At 44.6% G+C, this 20115-nt stretch overlaps 1 long non-coding RNA gene across 1 annotated transcript in view; it reads right to left on the bottom strand.

Moving 5' to 3' along the window:
• Window positions 1-998: 998 nt before the first annotated feature.
• The window catches only part of LOC139273063 (uncharacterized), a 55416-nt gene continuing 36299 nt past the window's right edge, over window positions 999-20115 (bottom strand). Inside the window, exon 3 of the long non-coding RNA XR_011595004.1 lies at window positions 999-1112. This is a non-coding gene — a long non-coding RNA (uncharacterized lncRNA). The remainder of the gene's footprint in view (window positions 1113-20115) is intronic.

Below are 20115 nucleotides of genomic sequence, written 5' to 3'. Positions count from 1 at the left end.
AGCTTTCAAATCCGATTGGCTGCTCGATGTCACATGATGCTCCTACATGTTCACTTGTGGCATGGCGGAGGCCACTTTGATTACAGGTTCTGCTGCTTGTGATGCTGCAGCCATTTTCTGGTCTTGCTGCAGGTAGGCTGTGGTGCTCTTTTCTTCCACAGGTTTGATCCTGGATGTTGAGAATCCATTTCTTTCATCGACGTTACCTCTTGGAGTGCTGCCTCGGCCTGGAAAGTGGATTTTGGATCCTCGGTCTCGGAGATTTCGCTGGGATGCTGTCGGCAGTCGAGCTGGACAGTGGAACCTCCGGATGCAGCAATGGATCCATGTTCGAGGTCGATTGCCGGAGAGCAGAGGCCTGGGAGCAGTTTCGCTTGGACAGGATGCCGTTGTGGTCGATTGGCGGGATTCATCCAAAGTTCTTCAAAGGTCGCTTGGCTCATCACAGACTGGCTCGCCCCTGTGTCGCTCTCCATAGAAACTGGGACTCCGTCGATGTCTACTTTTATTGTTCACGGAGAACTTTCGGTGGAGCAGGTATGAGTTCCATACTCTTCTTCCAGGGGTTGAGCAACTTCACCTTCCTCTGTGCCGGAGCCCCGGTGATCAGCCAACTCATCAGAGACGCGGTGAGTAAAGCTTTTTCTGCACATCCTTTGAATGTGCCTTTTCTCTTTGGATGCATAGTCTTTGTAGTGGCACTGGTGGGCCCTGTGGTTTCCTCCACAGCGCCAGCACAGGACTAGCCGGTTTACCCCATGTGGCGGACTCAGGATTGCGGGACTCGGGGCAGCGTTTCTGCCCTCAGAAGTATCAATGCGGTGCACTGCTCTCGTCAGTTTAGAGTCCCTTCGTGCTTCATTTAGGTGGTCGCCAAAGTCGCACGGTGCAGCCGGTCTCCTTAAGTGTTCCAATCTTTCTACAAAAGCATCCCAATCTTCCCCATCGGTAAATTGCTGAAAGCTGCTGAGATTCGACATGCTGAGCGTGTGGTTCGTGACCTCGTCTTCCCGTCGCCAGTTGTAGCGTATGTAGGCACCTTTAGTAATGATTCCAGGAGGCAGGGTATGACACTTAAACTGTGTAGACCTGCAGTCCTTTATTTGCAGCTCCTGAGTGATGACAACAAGCTGTGAGTTCCCTTTTATACTGGGTTACCTGCCGTGTGCAGGCAACCCCTAGGTCTCCAGCAGCAGCACCCTCTGGTGTACCGGTAAGGCGTGTACAGTATAAGGGTACATTCAATGTGGCATAACAGTATTACAGACATCACACAGTAAACAGGCATGCATACACAACATACTCAACCTTTCCTCATAAATCAACCCCCTCATCCCCAGAATCAACCTAGTGAACCTTCTCTGAACTGCCTCCAAAGCAAGTATATCCTTTCGTAAATATGGAAACCAAAATTGCACGCAGTATTCATTTACAGCCAATGAAGTACTTTTCGAGTGTAGTCACTGTTGTAATGTGGGAAACGTGGCAGCCAATTTGCACACAGCAAGCTCCTACCTACACCAATCTAATAATGACCAGGCAATCTATTTTGTTATGTTGATTAAGGGATAAATATTGGCCAAGACACCGGGGATAACTCCCCTGCTCTTCTTCAAAATAGTACCATAGGATCTTTTACATTCCGGGGAGAGAGTAGACGGGACCTCGGTTTAATGTCTCGGTATAGCACTCCCTCAGCACTACACTGGAGTGTCAGCCTAGATTTATGTGCATACGAGAGGCGGAGAGGTTTAGGGAGGGAATTCCAGAGTTTATGGCTTAGGCAACAGAAGGCATGGCCATCACTGGTTGAGTGATTATAATCAGGGATGCTCAAGCAGGCAGAATTGGAGGAGCGCAGATATCTCGGGGGGTTGTGGGGCTGGAGGAGATTACAGAGATAGGGAGGAACGAGGTCATGGATGGTTAATGACCAAATAATTTGTTTTCTTAGTGATGTTGATTGCTATGATGGCCATATCACCCTTGCTCTTCTTTGAAACAGTTCCATGGGATCTTTTATGTCCACCTAAGAGAGCAGACGAGGTTTAACTTCACCCAGTACTGCACTGGAGTGTCAGCCTAGATTTTGGATCTCTGGAGCAGGACTTGAACCCACAACCTGCTGACTCAGAGGCGAGAGTGCTACCATGACACTGACACTGTGAGGGTTAGGTATGAGTCCTAATTGATGGAGATTGTTGGTAGGTGAGTGATGGGGATGTGGCAGATTGAGCAATGGCTGAGGCTAGTGGTGCAATTGGTAGGATACGGCATTTGAAGATGCATTCACTGACCTTGATCATTCATGTGAGGTCATTAAGCTTCTTGCGGCACTGCATCCAGTTCCTCGGGGCTAAACTCCTGGCATTGACCTCCGTAATTACCTATTCCCACTGCCTTCTTATTGTGTGTCTGGAGGAATTTTAGCCCCCCCTGTGGATACAGTACATTTCTCCTCCAACAAGATCACTAGTGTAGTGTCGGAAAACCTTGGTGCCGGCTCTCTCACATTGTTTTTTGTTGCATCGCATGCTTCCAACAACAACAACAATCTGTATTTATATAGCACCTTTAATGTAGTGAAACGTCCCAAGGTGTATTATGAGATTAAAAAATTCCGAATGATGTCAGCACCTCCTGCAGCCACAATGCACCTTCCCTTTAAGAGGTGTATGCTAGCTTTAAGCAGTGCAGGCTAGCTTTAAGTAGTGCTAGCAGGTAACAATATTCGGCCCCCTATTGATGCGTGCAGCCAATCAATAGCATGGTTAGCACTGGCTGCACGCAGCAATCATTATAATGAGCAGCCAACACAAGGGTGGTGGCTGCCTGCATTACATTGAACGGGCACGCATTAATTATGCATCGCAACCCCTACGACCCATTTTCGGGGGCTATCCAATTTAGCCCCAAGTGTCTTTATACCTGGGAAGGGAAAACACAGAAACAGCTCAATATCATTTTTGCTGCAATGATGTCATGCACAAACAATGTGCTGACATTTTTATATAACATTGGTGCATGAAATGCATCACTGTATCAGGGCGTGGCAAACACAAAAATAGCTTTGCCAAAAATTACTCATAGTACCCCTTTAAGAATATAAAGTTTTACATTTTCACATAACAATCTTCTCAAGCTTCTGTGGTAGGTTGCTGCAACTGGCTCCACCTTTTGTTTTATTCCAGTTCTATGCAATATCACACTACCATGTACTTATTGTAACATTAAACGACCAACACTGTACTGTGATTATCTGTGTGCACAAACAGTGATATGCATCCAGTAAATTGAAACTCAGTTAAAATGGAATATGCTCTACTCTTACCATAATAGTATGTGTTACGTCAAGTAATAATAACTTATTAAACGGTATTAGAGATAGTACAATTCCCAGCTGTGCAATTTATATTGCAATGGACCACATCATTATCCAGCATTAAAAAAATTAATTAGAAATATGGGAGCAACAACCGTAGGCGCAAAATAAATGTTGCATAAAATTATAATTTCTGTTTGCACCTGTGGGTATTATTGTGCAGTTAGGATTTAAGTTGCATGATGGAGTCTCACACAGAGCCAGGAACTGCGTCCAAAAATTCTGAGAACCTAACAAGGCTTGTGCTGGCAAATTTTAATGTCATATCACTGTAGCTTTCTCTGTACCAGGATTACTCACATTATTCCCTGCGAGTAAATTGGCGTTGAAAATAAGGTGGCAATTCCCGACATTAGGTTCCTAACCTCATGCCATTAGGGCGAGGTGCCAGGCAGAGGCAACGTTTTTTCCCACGGCTAGAGAAAGAAACCAAAGGGTGAGTCATCATGCACACCTCCGAGTGGTTGGTTGCACAACTCTAGACTTGACTAGTCCAACGCACTCCTGGCTGGCCTCCCACATTCTACCCTACGTAAACTAGAGGTGATCCAAAACTCGGGCTGCCTGTGTCCCGACTCGCATCAATTTCCGTTCACCCATCACCCCTGTGCTCGCTAACCTACATTAGCTTCTGATGAAGCAATGCCTCGATTTCAAAATTCGCATTTTCAAATCCCTCCATGGCCTCGCCCCTCCCTATCTCTGTAATCTCCTTCAGCCCCATAACCCCCCGAGATGTCTGCGCTCCTCAAATTCTGCCCTCCTGAGCATCCCTAATTATAATCACTCAACCATTGGTGGCCGTGCCTTCTGTTGCCTAGGTCCCAAGCTCTGGAACTCCCTGCCTAAACCTCTCCACCTCTCTACCTTTCTTTCCTCCTTCAAGACGCTCCTTAAAACCTACCTCTTTGACCAAGCTTGTGGTCACCTGCGCTAATTTCTACTTATGCGGCTCAGTGTCAAATTGTTTTATCTCATACTACTCCTGTGAAGTGACTTGGGACGTTTCACTACATTAAAGGCGCTATATAAATACAAATTATTGTTATTGTTGTCAGAGGCCTAGTACTAGGTTGCCAGGTTTTGGAGTAGGTAGGTTAGTTTTTAAGTGATGTATCCAGAAATTTCTAAAATGAAAACTACAGACTAAAAGTGTGCTTATTAAAGTGAAAGTTAATTTTTCCCATTTGCCTTTGTGACTTACAATATGATTTTTACGATTAATGAGGTTTTCTATGAGCTTTCATCAACAGTAAAGCAAACATCAGAACTTTAGCCAAGAACTCAGGACAATACTTGCTGTTGTGCCGTAATTCTGTCTCCTGTTTAGTTTTGGTCTTGGCAAAAATTACAACCCTATGGGGAAACCAAATAAAACAAGAGAGGAAGGGCGGAAAATATAAAAGTACTCAAGGTTAAAACAGAGTCGTTTCAATAGAGTAAACTGGTAGCGCTGATAATTTAAGTGAATAGAATATTGGACGGGCTGAGCCTTAACCCTACCCTTGACCAACATACAAACATGATTGCCCTTTCACAGGCTCTACACAAAAGAGGATTATTCCCTTATTTGAATACATGCTGTGCACGATTGTCCAATTGTGTCGACCTTGGCTCAGTAGTAACCCTCTCACCTCAGGGTCAGAAGGTCGTGAGCTCAAGACCCACCTTAGAGACAATCTAGACTTGATACTTCAGTATAGTACTGAGGAAGTGCTGTATTGCTGAAGATGTTATTTCTTGGGTGAGATGTTAAATCAAGGCCCCTCCAGCCCACTCAGGTAGATGTCAAAGATCCAATTACACTATTTAAAGAAGAGCAGGGGAGTTCTGCTGGTGTAAGCACACCTCTGACAAAGGAAATTGTTGGCTCTAAAGTCTGTGCTTATTTCCTTTGTTCCTTTCTCGACTTTTGTTCAATTCCTATTTTGATACTGTTCCATCTGTATGTTGTCTTCCTTCAGAAAGCATGATTACGGTGATCAGAATGGTAGCCTTTAGATTACCATACAAGATACTCCATATAGTGGGCACAATTTTGATACCCCCTCCCCCACCCACTACACAGATACAAGGAGGTAACACGATGAAAATAGCACAGCACTTACTGCCCCTTTCCCGCCAATGTCCGGGTCTCCGCCATTTTGGTTGACACCTTGAAATGGTTGGTCCTCATCATCATCGTCAGAGGCAGTCCCTCGGAATCGAGGAAGACTTGCTTCCACTCCTGAGGTGAGTTCTTTGGTGGCTGAACAGTCCAATACGAGAGCCACAGATTCTGTCACAGGTGGGACAGATAGTCGTTGAAGGAAGGGGTGGCTGGGACTGGTTTGCAGCACGCTCTTTCCGCTGCCTGCGCTTGATTTCTGCACGCTCTCGGCGTTGAGACTCGAAGTGCTCAAATCTGAGGGATTTTGAGGGACAGCTGCAGGAACAATGCAAGGAGCAGGGCCAGACCTTATACATGGCCTTTTTCGACCTTACAAAGGCTTTTGACACTGTGAACTGCGAGCGTCTATGGAGCGTCCTCCTCCGTTTCGGATGCCCCCAAAAGTTTGTCAACATCCTTCGCCTGCTCCACGACGACATGCAGTCCTTACCAACGGATCCATTACAGACCCATCCGGACCGGGGTCAAACAGGGCTGTGTCATCGCCCCAACCCTCTTCTCAAATTTCCTCGCTGCCACGCTCCACCTCACAGTCAACAAGCTGGAGTGGAACTAAACTACAAAACCAGTGGGAAGCTGTTCAACCTTCGCCGTCTCCAGGCCAGGTCTAAGACCATCCCAACCTCTGTCGTTGAGCTACAGTATGCGGACAATGCCTGCATCTGCGCACATTCTGAGGCTGAACTCTAGGATATAGTCGACCTATTTACTGAGGCATATGAAAGCATGGGCCTTATGCTAAACATCTGTAAGGCAAAGGACCTCCACCAGACTGTAGTCGCCACACAGCACCGACCCCCAGTCATCAAGATCCACGGCGCGGCCCTCAACAAGGTGGACCATTTCCCATACCTCGGGAGCCTCTTATCAACAAGAGCAGACATTGATGCGGAGATTCAACACCGCCTCCAGTGCGCCAGTGCAGCCTTCCACCGCCTGAGGAAAAGAGTGTTCGAAGACCAGGCCCTCAAATCTACCACCAAGCTCATGGTTGGTCCAGGGTCTGACCATAAACACGCAAGAGCCCATTAAAATCGGGGTCCTAATAAATCAACAGGACGGTGATATAATTTTTGAGGTATCAATTGGTGGATTGTGTGTCACGCATGCACTGCCCATTGATAATTGCTGTTAGGTAACCTAACCAGCGGTCCTCTTAGGGACTGCTACAGTCTCCTCAAAAAATGTTAACAAAAAAGTTTTTAAAATGATTTTTGTGGTGTGAGAAGCAGAATCCTCTTGGCTTCACAACATACAACCCCCTTGATGCCCAAGCCTCTGCGGCCCTCCCCCAGGATCGCCTTCATGCCCCCTCTGATCTGGGAGTTCAGGAACAAATGAAGAGTGGTGAAAATGGTACTTTCTACATAGAATGGAAGCCAATTTAGAAAACAGGTCCAACTCAACAACAACTTGAATTTTTATAGCATCTTTAACATTGTAAAAACATCCCAAGGTGCTTGATAGGTATATAATCAGACAAAATTTGACACCGAGCCACATAAGGAGATATTAATTGGACCAAAAGCTTGGTCAAAGAGATAGGTTTTAAGGAGTGACTTAAAGGAGGAGAAAGAAGTCAGGAGGCTGCGAGGTTTACGAAGGGATTCCCAGAGCTTAGGGCCTAGGCTGCTGAAGGCACGGCCGCCAATGGTGGAGCAATGAACATGTAAGAACTCATATGGCTAATCACAACTGTTCCACCCTCCCTGGTCAGCTGGATTACTGAGTAGCACTGGTAGGACCCTTGAGGAGGCTTCTTTGCATCGCCAGTTGCATGTGAGTGTGTGATGCGGTGAAGCATATATAGAACAGGCAATACATTAAAAAGCAACATTTTAAAGTAGAGTGTTAAAGACCACAGACTAGAGAGCAGCTGGATGACTGAAGTTTGTGCGTGACTGTATAAAACAGTTTTGTGTCAAGGCAAGATTAAGTAGCTGTTTGACCTTTCATTTCGTAGACAGTGCATCAAAAGGCCATATGGGGATTTTTTTTTCTGTGACCCATTCATCTGCCATTCCCAGGAGAAGAGAAAACGGCACATGTCGGAGAAAAAGAGATCATTTTTTAGAAATATCATTGAAAGCTATTTCCTAAAATTCAAATGTTCCATGCAGAAATCCTTGCTGTTGTATAAATCTGAATTCTGGTGTTTAAAGAGCCCTGTATCACCCAACTGGGACTGATGTGCAAAGTTTTGAACAGTCCAAGGGCTTGAACCTCCACCTTTGTGCTTATCGCCCAAAAACTGGGTGCTGTTTCCAGTGTGGGTGTTAAAAAAGGATTTTCAGATCGCCGCCTTCTCGCTCATTCTCAAAATACCTAGTTTACATTTTTGAAAATGGGTGTTACCGCGAGCGATATCAAATGAGCAGTAGCATTAAATTTTTTTGACCTTCTGCCGTAAAGTGTGGCCATCCTTAGCAACAGCATGGCAACGCTCGATTCCCGCGATTCTGGAGGTCAAGGGTCATCATGACATGCTTAAAAGAGGAGACAAAGAGAGAGGGAGCTCAGATGCACAGAAAGCGTGTGTGGCTGTGGTTTGTGCTTGTTTGGCTGTTGTGGGAGGAATGTCGGAGATTCATCCTGTAGGAAAAAGCCTACTAAGCACCAAGAACATAGTTGGCACCGAGTTTTTGTCCAACAAATAAGATATAACATGGAAGGGATGGAGGAGGCCCTGGAGCTGTTAGCCAGGAACACTGGTGGCAGAGAGCTCCCAGTGGTCCCAGAGCGCAGCACTTCACCCCAAGGTGCTGCACCCCCATTGCCAACCACACATGAGAGCCAGCAGCAACATCTTGCTTCTGGCTCAGAGTATGTTCCCACCTCGGGACCTCTCCTGTATCTGTCCAAGCAGTGTTTCGGCCATCATCCCCGCCCCCCACCCCCCAATGAAGCATCGCCTGAGGATCTCCTCAGCCAGGCGGCTTGAAGTCAGGAGGGGAAGGGGAAGGGGTAGAGGTGCGTAGGAAAACCGGGGCGGGGGGAGGGGGGAGTTGTACAGAAATACTGAAGATTTCAGACTAATGTTTGGTTCAAATGTTTTTTATGTAACAAAACCTTGTAGTCCATTGGCTCAGATAGCTGCACCGTTACACGCTGGTGATTCACTTACATCAAAGGGTATAATCACACTTAACTTCAAACAACTTAAACTTTAACTGTCACCAAGGTGATACCCACCATTGATGTATGACCTGCACACCCAGCAGTGTGACAGCCATGGAAATAACACCAATGTTCTTTCAGGCAAAGCGATCATTGATGAGCTCCTGATGTAAGGCTCTTGCAGCTATCATGCCACCATGGGCCCTTTCATGCAGTCTACAGGGGGGTGGGGGCATGGCTTCAGCATCAGCCTGATTGTCTGGGCTGATGTCAGCATCCGCCTCCTCATCCCCCTCTTCCTCTCTCTGGTGAGGTGGACTGTCAGACTCATCAGGCAATTCTTGTCCCCTCCTGGTGGCCAAGTTGTGTAGCATGGAGCAGACCACCACGGATTGAGCTACCTGCTCAGGGTGGTATTGGAGCTCGCCTCCTGAGTGGTCCAGGCATCTGAAGTGCTGCTTCAGCACTCCAATGGTTTTCTCCACGATATTGTGAGTTGCTTTGTGGCTTTCACTGTATCGTCTCTCGGCCTCGGTGTGGGTATCACGCAGGGGGTCATCAGCCAGGTGGCGAGGCCATATCCTTTGTCCCCAAGCATTGATCTTGTGGCTCGTTGTTAAACAAGTCAGATACAATGCTCTCATGCAGGATGTGAGCATCGTGGATGCTGCCCGGAAATTGAGCATTCACTGTCAGTATAATTTGCTGGTAGTTGACAACCAGTTGGACATTCAGGGAGTGGAATTCCTTGCGGTTCTTGAAAACCTCAGCATCCTGAAAAGGTGCCCACATTGCGATGTGCGTACAGTCTATTGCTCCCTGCACCTTGGGGAAGTTTGCAATTCTGGAGAAACCTAGCGCCCTCTCACTCTGTGCCTCCCTGGTCATAGGGAAGCTGATCAAGTCCGTCCTGCATGTGTACAGGGCTTCAGTGACCTGTCTAATGCAGCGATGTGTGGCATACTGAGAAAGTCTGCAAATGTCGCCAGCTGTGGGCTGAAAAGAACCCGAGGCATAGAACGACAGTGCCGCAGTGACTTTGACCTTGACGGACAGTACAGTTCTGATGGTGCTGGCAGGCTGCAGATCTGACCTTATCAGCTGGCATACCTCAGTGATAATCTCTTTGTGGAAGCGCAGTCTCCGAAGGCAGGTGGTGTCGGGCAAGTCGAGGTAAGAATGCTTCTCCTTGTACTTGCGGGGGGTGTAATGTCTGGTCCTCCTCATCTGTCTATCACATCTTTCATTGGGCATATAATACAGTGTAGCGTTCCTTCGATGATGTCGAGTCTGCAGCATGTAATTGGTCTTCAAGAGAGGATGAGAAAGGATAGGCCCCATTGCAGTAGCTCTCTGTCTGCCACCGATTGCACACAAACAAGGAATGTCCCGACGAAGACACCTCTTCAATTCCAATCGGTCACAGTGTGGTCAAGATGTTTTTAGAGATGTTCACATCAACTCCAACGACCTGCAGAGTACATCCTAACTCCGCCAAGGTTGAAGCACAGCAGCCTTTTAAAGTACGCGACATGTGATCTACAACATGGCGTCCATAACACTGTGATTCATTCCGATTAGTTCCACATTTTGTGGGCGGTTTTTTGAGCGAGCGATAGTGTGGGCGATACATGTGCGAGGTGGTGAAATTGGCGTTGGGCGATCTCCATGGCTGCTAGTTTGGGTAAATATGCTCTTTACGACAAAAAATAGTTGCCGGGCATTAATATTGAATTTTGGCATTACTTCCATGAGGAAAGTAACGCTGGGCGATAATATGGGCGTTGAATTCGCCCATTCTGCTGAAACCACCCAAAAGAAGAGGGCAGGCGGTAATATTCTTTCTCGGTGTTAAGCACATTGGGAAAATAACGCTCGGCGATAAGTCTCCTAAGCCTGTCAGTTTCCATTTTGTGCCAAAATGGGTGATATCTGGGCATTGGACATCATTTCAGAGGTAAAATGGGCATTAAGTGGGCATTAAGCAGGCAAAAAAAGTGGCGGTTCTAGCCCTAGGTCACTTAATATCACTTTGATCTCATCGCATTGAAATGGCTCAACATCTATTTGAATGTTTGAGAACAGATTTTAACAGCTCTTGCTTAAGCACAATAAAATGTAACCGCTGCAAAATGGTCATTAAGCAAAAAAAGTTCAAAGAGTTTAACTTTGCTTTTACAAGTGATTTAAGGTTAAGCAAATAAGAGCTCATCAGACCACAGTGATACATTATCAACAATCAAACCAGTGTCCGATAGATATATTGTAGAATGAAAACAACCAGGCAAAGAGATAAAGGCCCTTATCAGATTCCTGAAAGAGACCCAGCAGCTGGCCAGCCTCAGCCTGTCCTCCTGGCAGTTGGTGACAGGAGTTTTATCTTTCTCCCCCTGTATCACCAACACTAAGTGCTCACTCAAATCTTCTGATAAACCAATTAATATTCTGCTCTTAATTCAACTGTCTGCTTCACCAAAACGTCAAATTAAACAGGGCTGGAGTGGTACAGGTATTTAATAAAACGTCAAGTGCCCCAAAAGTGAAGCATGCATGCAGTGACATCAGTAATCAGTTGCACCTGGTCAAAGTGCTGGACATCTCAATGGGGAATGTTTTACCTGAACTCAGCCACAGAAATGAGGGAATTAATGCAACTTGAAAAGAGCCTTCCTATTATACTGCCACATTTGAATACTTAACTGGACAGGAATAGTAAATGTGACACATTAATCTTAGTATTACTCTTCTAGGTCTCGTTGGCAAATCGTACTGAGATTGGGGACATATGAACTGAGGTCCTTCAAGAACCCAGGTCTCAAAGCATAGCATAAAAACCAGCTGAGTCTATTCTGACCAGATGCTAGTATATTCTAGCCTCTACCTGTTTATCCATTCGACATTCATCATGTCTTCATGAATCTGATATGCACCATCACCACCCAGCAACCCCGCCCCCCCCCCCCACCCCATCAAGCCCCAGTGCACACGGCTACTGAATTCCTTCTGAGCCATGATCCTTATCAGAAATTTTGAACAGATCTTGGCTCAGTCAGACCAGCCAATGTGGAACCAAGCCACACAAATCCGGAAGAATCAGGTTCGATCCCTGGTCTTTGCTGAGTTTGCTGATCTTAGTTGGACGATGGTAGAGCATTACGATTGGCTTCAATGCCCCTGGGCAAGGGAGTGAAAAATCAACCTGAGTTTCCACCTCTAATCACTATCCAGCCACTAGAGAATATGAACATCTAGTCTGATCCCTCCTTCCCCCACAACCCCCATGATCGAATCACATACTAATGCTCACTGTATAGGCATATAAATGAAGAACAGCTGCCTGTACAAAGTATCAGAGTGTGCCAGTACCTGTGCAATTGTACCACAGCACATCAGCAATTCCTATGGAGCTACAGCTGATTTTCACAGCTTCCATGATGCATTACAGTTTGTGTGTACAAACGAACATTTCTATATCAAACATGTATCCACGGTGGGCAAATTTATTTCTGTCCCTCTAAAGCAGCCTGACTTCCACATGTGACAGATGGCACCATCCTATATGGGAGAGTAAGTACAAAGACGCTATATTATTGTTAGATAGTCATGGGACTCAGGTGTCTTAAACTATGATATTTAGGAGGTTTATATAAGAAAACTGGAATATATAGATCATGACAGTGCCTCCAAAGAATACAACATATTCTTTAATAAACCACAACAGTGATGGCAATGGAACACATCCTGCCTTCTGGAGTCAGGGATAGCAAAGTTGGTAAACCAATAATTTTGCTTTTAGTTATAGCCGTAAAAATGAATGAGAAATGCAGCTAATATTGAAAATATTTCCGTCCAGTATTCAACTGTCTCCGTTTTCTGTGTTACTTTTTATAAATTCACACATGGTGTTTGGAGCTGCCTTCAAAAATTGTGCAGTGGTGTTAGAGAGTGCCTGTTATAAATATTTACCATTAGGAAAATGCTGACCACACAGCTAATAAAAGTTTTGCTTCTTTGAAGCGGGTTTGTTACTTTTCATTGCCCACAAGTCAGTGGCCTGCTTACAACACAGTCAGTTTAATTTTTTTTAATGTCTTTTGAAATCTGTCCTTTTGGTAAAAGAATTGTCAGGAAATCCTGGAAGGACATCATGCATCCTCTGGGGTCATTGTTTGTGTCAGAAAACAATGGAAGTGATATTCTCCATGCAAAGCCCACACTAAGCAGTGGTCATGTGCTTTCCCCACTGTCTTTTTTTTTAACCATATGTTATGTATAACTGACAGAGGGAAAACATACAGAAAGTGCGTTGGCCAGTGACCATATGATCATATCTATAAAGAGAATCAAATGCCTAGAAGCTGCTAGTTGATATTTATACCTTCAGGATGAACACAAGTTTAAAGAGGGAACATTTTTGTTCAAAAATCTTTTCTGCGTTTGCCAAGCACTGTAATACTGTGACATATTTTACAATGAAATGCATCAATGCATTGCCACTTCAATGTGACATGTCTCGTTCTGGCTTTTCTGCTTGCACAACAATCAAGGCACTGCTCCTTTAACTGCTTTAGAATAGTTGGAGTTTTTAGCTGTCTGGTAGTGAGCAAATACTCAGCTCTGCAATTTGCCCCCCAAAAATTACAACTGCAGGAAACACATTTCTGAAAGAACATAAGAAATAGGACCAGGAGCAGGAGTAGGCTATTTGGTCTCTCGAGCCTGCTCCGCAAAGAATAAAACCAAAGTGGCAATTTTTAAACTGGTCAGTAAAACGTAAAGAAAATATCACGTGAACCAGCTTTATGCATTGATAAACATGAAGAATAGACTAAAAGTTACATAGACAGAGTGATGGACTTCTAACTCATAGAGACCTCGCTTTAAATCCCAGTGTCGACTGGGCTATCCTAGAATTAGGCTATCCTTTGAGAGTAGCCATTATTTTCTCTCAGGCAATCCCAGGATATGAATGAAGGAAAACTGGGCAGGTAGGGAAAGATGGGAACCAGGTAGCATCTATCAAATGTGCCTCCTCATGGATCAGCAAAGTACGGCGTTAACCAAAGTTCGTGGAAATCCATGGGCAGTGCTGGGTGACATTCGGACTGAAGAGGAAAATGTGGATCCAAAGGATTTAAAACCTGGAGGGGAAAGGAAAGGTAATGGAAAAGGCAGTAAAATAATAAAAGGAAGTTAAAGTCTTTAACATTTATGCCATACAGTTTTTGCCAAAGTGAAGCTATGCAGTACAACTCAGGTTTGAAAGCACCAGATCATATTTAAGCTAATGCTATGAGAATACGTCCAGATGATAGCCTCAAACTGCATCAGCTTCATATCTACTGCAATATAACTGCAAGTGGTGCACAGCAATATTTAAAAGTTGCCAAATTTCATCTTTTATCTTTTTACGATTAGCAGAGATCTGATATTAAAATTTAAGCAGCTGCTGATCAGAACTCCATGGCCATAAAGTGATCCAGAGACAATATGCCTCTGTGAGTCCCTCATCACTAAGATCAGCCTCAGATCAGCATATGTATTATAACCATGCCCAAAAGCCTTTCCACACTGAAAATATCGATCATTATTAAACTTTTCATACACCTACTTTTGGTGATTCCTAACCGTCTTTTAAAATAAAATTCCGATTAAGCAACTCCTTGTTCTGGCTGTCAAGAAATCTTGGGCACAAGTCAGCTAGTTAATCCTTGAACATTCAGTCTTACTTAAGATAATAGGCAAAAGATGAGGCAAAAATGACCCAGAAGTTAAAGGTCATGCCCCCAGGGGTTTGGCCCATTCACTTGTAATCTGCAATGAGTGACGCTGTCTAAAGGACTTCTTTCCCCAGACGCCTGCTATTATCCTCCAGAAAGGAGTTAACACAGATTGCCAACAATCATTCCCGAATCCTTATGCTGATGGTTGATGCTTGCTCCAGCTGGCAAATATTTCATTTCTTTTTTACTTTTAAGGAAGAGATGACCCAAAAGTAGAAAGAGAGAACAGGATGGAGACCATCGAGGCTACGCTTCCATATAAACAATGGCTGACTGTTTTCATCCTTTCCATGGCTCATTTCCCTTCAAGACATCAAAGAAAAGAAAACAAATGCAGGATGCTTACTCCCTTTAAATAATGTTAGGACACACCATCTTTCAAGTCTTCTATTATTTCTGGGGCCTTGTACCAATACTGCAGTGTTTACTGTTACAGACCTTGTCCGGTACAGCTCATTATTTACTTAAAGGGGAAGTCAACTGTAGGAGGGGGTACTTTCAATTTAAAGTCTTTATCCATTTGTTTGTTACTCATTGTATTCTTATAAGCATTCTTTCTCTGAATAAATGGCCCTAGGTGAAATGGCTTCCTTTGAGAGACCAGAATATGGATAGTTTAATCAAAGGGACGTGTTATGTCGCTGTTCGGTGAGAGGGAAGTGTCCTCGTGCCTTGAGTCCAATAAGCCAGCGCCTGTCTTGTAAGTCTTTTTATAAAGCAATTGGGTTTTATCCTTTTCTTTGTAACACAGTCTCTAACTGCTATTTATAATAAACAGATAAAAATATGGTGGCATGGGGCAGGAAGTTGTGAAGGGGGCGGGGGGGGGGGGGGGGGGGCGGCCAGCAGAGAGCAGCCCTGCGGCATGTGTTGAAAGGAAAAAGATAGGAGTTTCCTTCCCATGGTTCAGTTGGTAAGTGTATCAGTCAGTGTGGTACTAAATCATACAGACCACGGGGTCTTGAATTAAATCCCCAGCTTTTGCTGAATTAGCTGATCTCAGGTGGGCCAACAATGGGGCTGATCCGGTTGGTCTCAGGACTAAGGAAGCCGACATTCTCACTTCACATTGGCTATCTAGTGACTCCTGCAAATGTGCTTGTGTGGATATCATGAGTAGATTTGACCATCACGTTTCTCCATAGTCAAAAAGACTGCTGACACTCTGGGGCCAATTTACCCACGGGCCAACTGAACAGAGAGCTACGTGTGGACAGTACGCTGACATCACTTCACTTTGCCCAGATTTCCTCTTCAAACTAATTTGCATGTTCTAGGCAGGTGTTAAGGCCTCCCTATTGGGGTCAGTCATGAGAGCGTGTGAAATTGAGGCCCTAATGCTCTCTGGCAGTTGAAAGGAGCTGAAGCATCATGGGTCTTGGGATAGCCTGAGGAGGAAACAGGGCTGAGCCTGGGGGAGCAGTGTAGAAGCCTATAATCTTCAAACAAATAGCCTGCATTGCTTCCCTGAAGTGATTTTTGCCAGAAGATAAGTTAAAAATGGCAGTGCAAAGCAGCAAGATTTTATGGCAGCAGGGAATACCCTGAAATCCATTAGAATGCCAGTAAAAAGGATCTAGTCACTTAAGAGCACGCTGCTTCAATGCTGAGGCCATTGAACAGCTGTCGCAAGAAGTAAAGCAATTGGTGTGGATGGAGTGTTAAGATGACTGGGTATAGAAACGTGCTCCTGACGATTTTCCATCCCCCACCTCCACCTCTTTTAGTTGCCTAAATTCAGGCACAGAATGGTCGCCTTCCCCAGAGGAGCAGGGGCCTAATTTAAATGGCAGAGTCACGTCTGAATTATGTAATTGGACTGCAAACGCAATTTAAACCATGGGCCCATCTGAGGCCTGCCCAGTCTCCAACCCAAGCTGGCCGCAGCAAGGATCCTGGTACCGATTCCCATCTCGAGTTAAAATTGGCCCTTTGGTCTCCCTCAATCTTCATTCCCCTTGTGGCTTTCTCTCTGTCTCCACACTGAACAGATGCAAAGAATTCTGCATGTCAGTGCCAGATTTGCTGAAAGTTGGCATGATGCCTTCATCCTCAGTAATCCTGCCCTCCTTGTGCTCTTCAAGAAGGATAGCTAGGTGAACAAATAGCGTGTGACAAGATGTACCTCATTACCATGAACAATGCCCCTCCTGAGAGTTGCAAAAGGGGCAGCTGAGGAGCAATACAATGAGGCACATGTCTGAGCTTTCATAGAGAGAACCACATGGGTCTTAAAGGTGTGCTTTTTTGCTTTGATAGATCAGGAGATGCTCTGCAATATACTCCAAAGGCTGTATCCCACGCAGCTGTAGCTTGCTGTGCAATGTTGCCATCCACAAAAGGCCTTGACATGGAGATTTCTAGGGAGTCTCCCAGGCTGCTTTGAAGGCAGTAAAGCATGGAGTGGAGCATCAGGATAACTATAACTCGGAGGATTCCTCCCTCACAGCTGCAAGGGGTATCGGAACTCAATTTATCAATGAAGTCTTCTGATCTGTTTAACACAGTCTACCCTTGTCATCACTCCCTTAACTCATTCTCTCCCACCTTCACATAATATACAAACCCTTCAATAGAGTACCCATCCCAGAACATCGCATCCCATCTTTGGCTCTAAAAGACCATGCCCCTCTCAAGGCATTGAAAAGAATCTGCACTGCAGCAGCTATAGCAATTGGTGCAGTGTCACTGGATTAAAGTGGCCCACATGGCCACTCAGCATCGTTTTTGATCAGTATTTTTCCTGACATTGATACGTCCCTTTAAATAAACAACAACAAAACAAATGAAGCCCCCGAAAAGATATCTAGGTTAACGCCCCGTGTCACTGGTGCAAAAGTTTCTCCAGCGGAAATGGGTTTTAAAAAAAGAATCAAAGTGGAAGGTTTTTTGACAAATACTGGCCAACTGAGGTAAACTAAAATACGGCGTAAACTGCACAGCCTGCATCTAATCTGATATGAATGTGTCTGACACACAAGGGGAGTCTTGTTCACTTGGACGGACAGTTAATATTAGGCTGTCTGCCCATGGGCTACAAGTGGTTCACAGGTGTTCCCAAGGATAAACAGCTGCTGCGTGTTGAAATCTGAACAGCTCAAAGTGGTACTTTGCCTCCGGGTGGGGGGAGGGGAAAACAGCAACAGCAATAAACAGGAGACAGTCAGCTTGAGAAATAACACTGTTCAGCGGATTTTGTTGCATCTATCTGCCTCGCTTGACCGCTGTGTATCATTACTTGACCCGCCCACTGTTACAAAAAAAATTATGAAATGTAAGAAAATCAATGAGCATTTCAAACACTGACAAAAGTGGTTAAGATTTTTCTATTTCCTGCCAACATCTGCTTCTTTTGACAGATGTGTTCTGAACATCTGGAAAAGGCAGACATTAATTCTTGATCATTTGCTTAAAGCAGCACTTCAGTTTACAACTGCGAAATTTTAAAAAAGTGGAGTTTAGCAGTAAAAAGAAAGATTTGCATTTATACAGCACCTTTCACAATCACCGGACATCCCAAAGTGCTTTACAGCCAATTTAGTAATTTTGAAGTGTAGTCGCAGTAGTTAGTCATGTTCACCTTCCATCTAACTTTCAGGCCTTTTAAATCAAACACACCCATAAAATACACCTCCACCATATTTTCAGGAGCCATTTGTAGTTCTTGGCACTACATCACAGTCAGTTTTCCTACAAGGAAGCAGGGAAAGAAACTATAAGGCCTAGTCAATTTTTTTCACTCCTTTGCCACCCTTTCTTTCCAATGGCACTGGCTTTTTCGACAAAGGTTCCACAGGTGCTGGCAGCTCTCTGGGACCATTCCCAAATGCCCACTTTTCATAGTCACCCATGGAGCTGCTGCACAGCTGCGCTCTCTCTCCTGTTCTCAGCTAATGTCCACACATAAGTATGTTTTTCTAGGAATTACTGAATAATGAACAAGAGTGGGAATTCTGGCTTTATTCCATAGTCCATGGGGAATGGGGTGACTTCTAATGTTTCGACTGCTATTGTAGCTAGCGATGAGTCTAATAGGTGTCTATATAAGTAATCTATTTTTAGATAACTCATCATAGACAAGAATTCAAACCTGGGACTTCAGGTAGTTAGGGCTTAGTGTTGCCACGACGGTGCCTATAATGTATGCACCTGTGAGCATGCTCACAGGGTTGTAGAGCTGTTGAGCCACAGCGTTTTCATAGTGTAGTGGTTGTCATGTTCGCCTAACACACGAAAGATCCCCGGTTCGAAACCAGGCAGGCAGCGGGCAGTCGAGGGGGTCATTCAGCCTGACTGCCTGCCTCTCTATAGTGAAGCTAAATTTAAATATGATGGATCAAAAAACATTCTAGCGGCTTTAAGAGTCAAATCTATATTATATTAAAATTATTTCATATGGCACACACTTCCTTTAAGTATCACACCTACTTCCTGTAACACTTTGATAACCCACTACCTCCATCATGCCTGCCTGTCATGTTTAAACTTACTTACATATATCTTTTATACTTAGCTCCCATTGAGTCCTCCTAGGTCCATCATCAAGGCATATGTCACCGTACCACTGTTCTCATCAGCACCACCTGCCTGAGACCTATAAAATCTAGCCTGTGCCTTTTTCTCCTGAATTCGCAGCTGAGGAAAGCCCTATAGCTGCATTCCTGGCCATGACTCAAAAAACAGGCTTTAAGTTAGTGTTCAAGATGAAGGCTGGGAAGAATGGGCTGCGGGTTTGTTTATAGGGTGGAAAGTGTTGATCTTAAATGATTTTAATATTTTTAAAATTAAAAGTGGCATCGGTGGAAGAATTGTGATTTCTATGTGCTGATTAGTGGGGGTGAGGCTGGTTTGTGTGTGTGATCCTTTTGTTACATTTGGTGGCGTTGTAGGAGTTTTGTGCACGATTCATTGTCAGTTGAATTGTGTGTTTCATGGTGCTGTGGATTGGGTTGAACGGTTATAGTTCATCAGCCCTATTTGTGGAGATGAAACAGAGCTGTGGTTTCAGTTGGCAGGGGGTGTGCGGTGTAGGATAAGGAGTTGGCATGATAGCGGAGAACATTGGCAGTTGTCTATCCTAATGGTTGGATTCTGGATTGGGTCTAGATAAGGACCCATAATGTAACAAAAGGAATTATGTTAATAAAAGATAATGACCACTATCATATCTGCTCCCGCTGCTCTTCATTTTAATATTAATCAGCCCATTTTTTTCCAAATTAGTTACCCATGTCCCTATGACTCCCATGAATCACAATTTTTGAATAAATTATTATTCAGCAAACTATGTAAAAGTTCAAAAATCCTTTACTTTGCCAATTTACTTCTAGCTAACTTAACAGCTCATTATTTTAACCCTTTTTTAACCTTTTCTCTCCCTTCCATATCTTCCATCCACCAAAGTCGCTCATTGCAGCTTTTGGGTTTCCAATATCTATTCATATTACATCAATTAGTTGTTCTAAACCATCTTCTATAGTTAACTTCCTCATATTATCTCTCATGTGTGCTTATGCATAAGAACATAAGAAATAGGAGCAGGAGTAGGCCATTTGGCCCCTTGAGCCTGCTCCGCTATTCAACTAGATCATGGCTGATCTGATCTTGGCCTCAACTACACTTCCCTGCCCGCTCCCCATAACCCTTGACTCTCTTATCATTCA

Source organism: Pristiophorus japonicus, chromosome 9 (genome assembly GCF_044704955.1).
Source record: "Pristiophorus japonicus isolate sPriJap1 chromosome 9, sPriJap1.hap1, whole genome shotgun sequence".
Classification (NCBI taxonomy): Eukaryota; Metazoa; Chordata; class Chondrichthyes; family Pristiophoridae; genus Pristiophorus; species Pristiophorus japonicus.
Note: the sequence above shows the minus strand (reverse complement) of the source record. Positions and strands in the feature narration are given on the sequence as shown.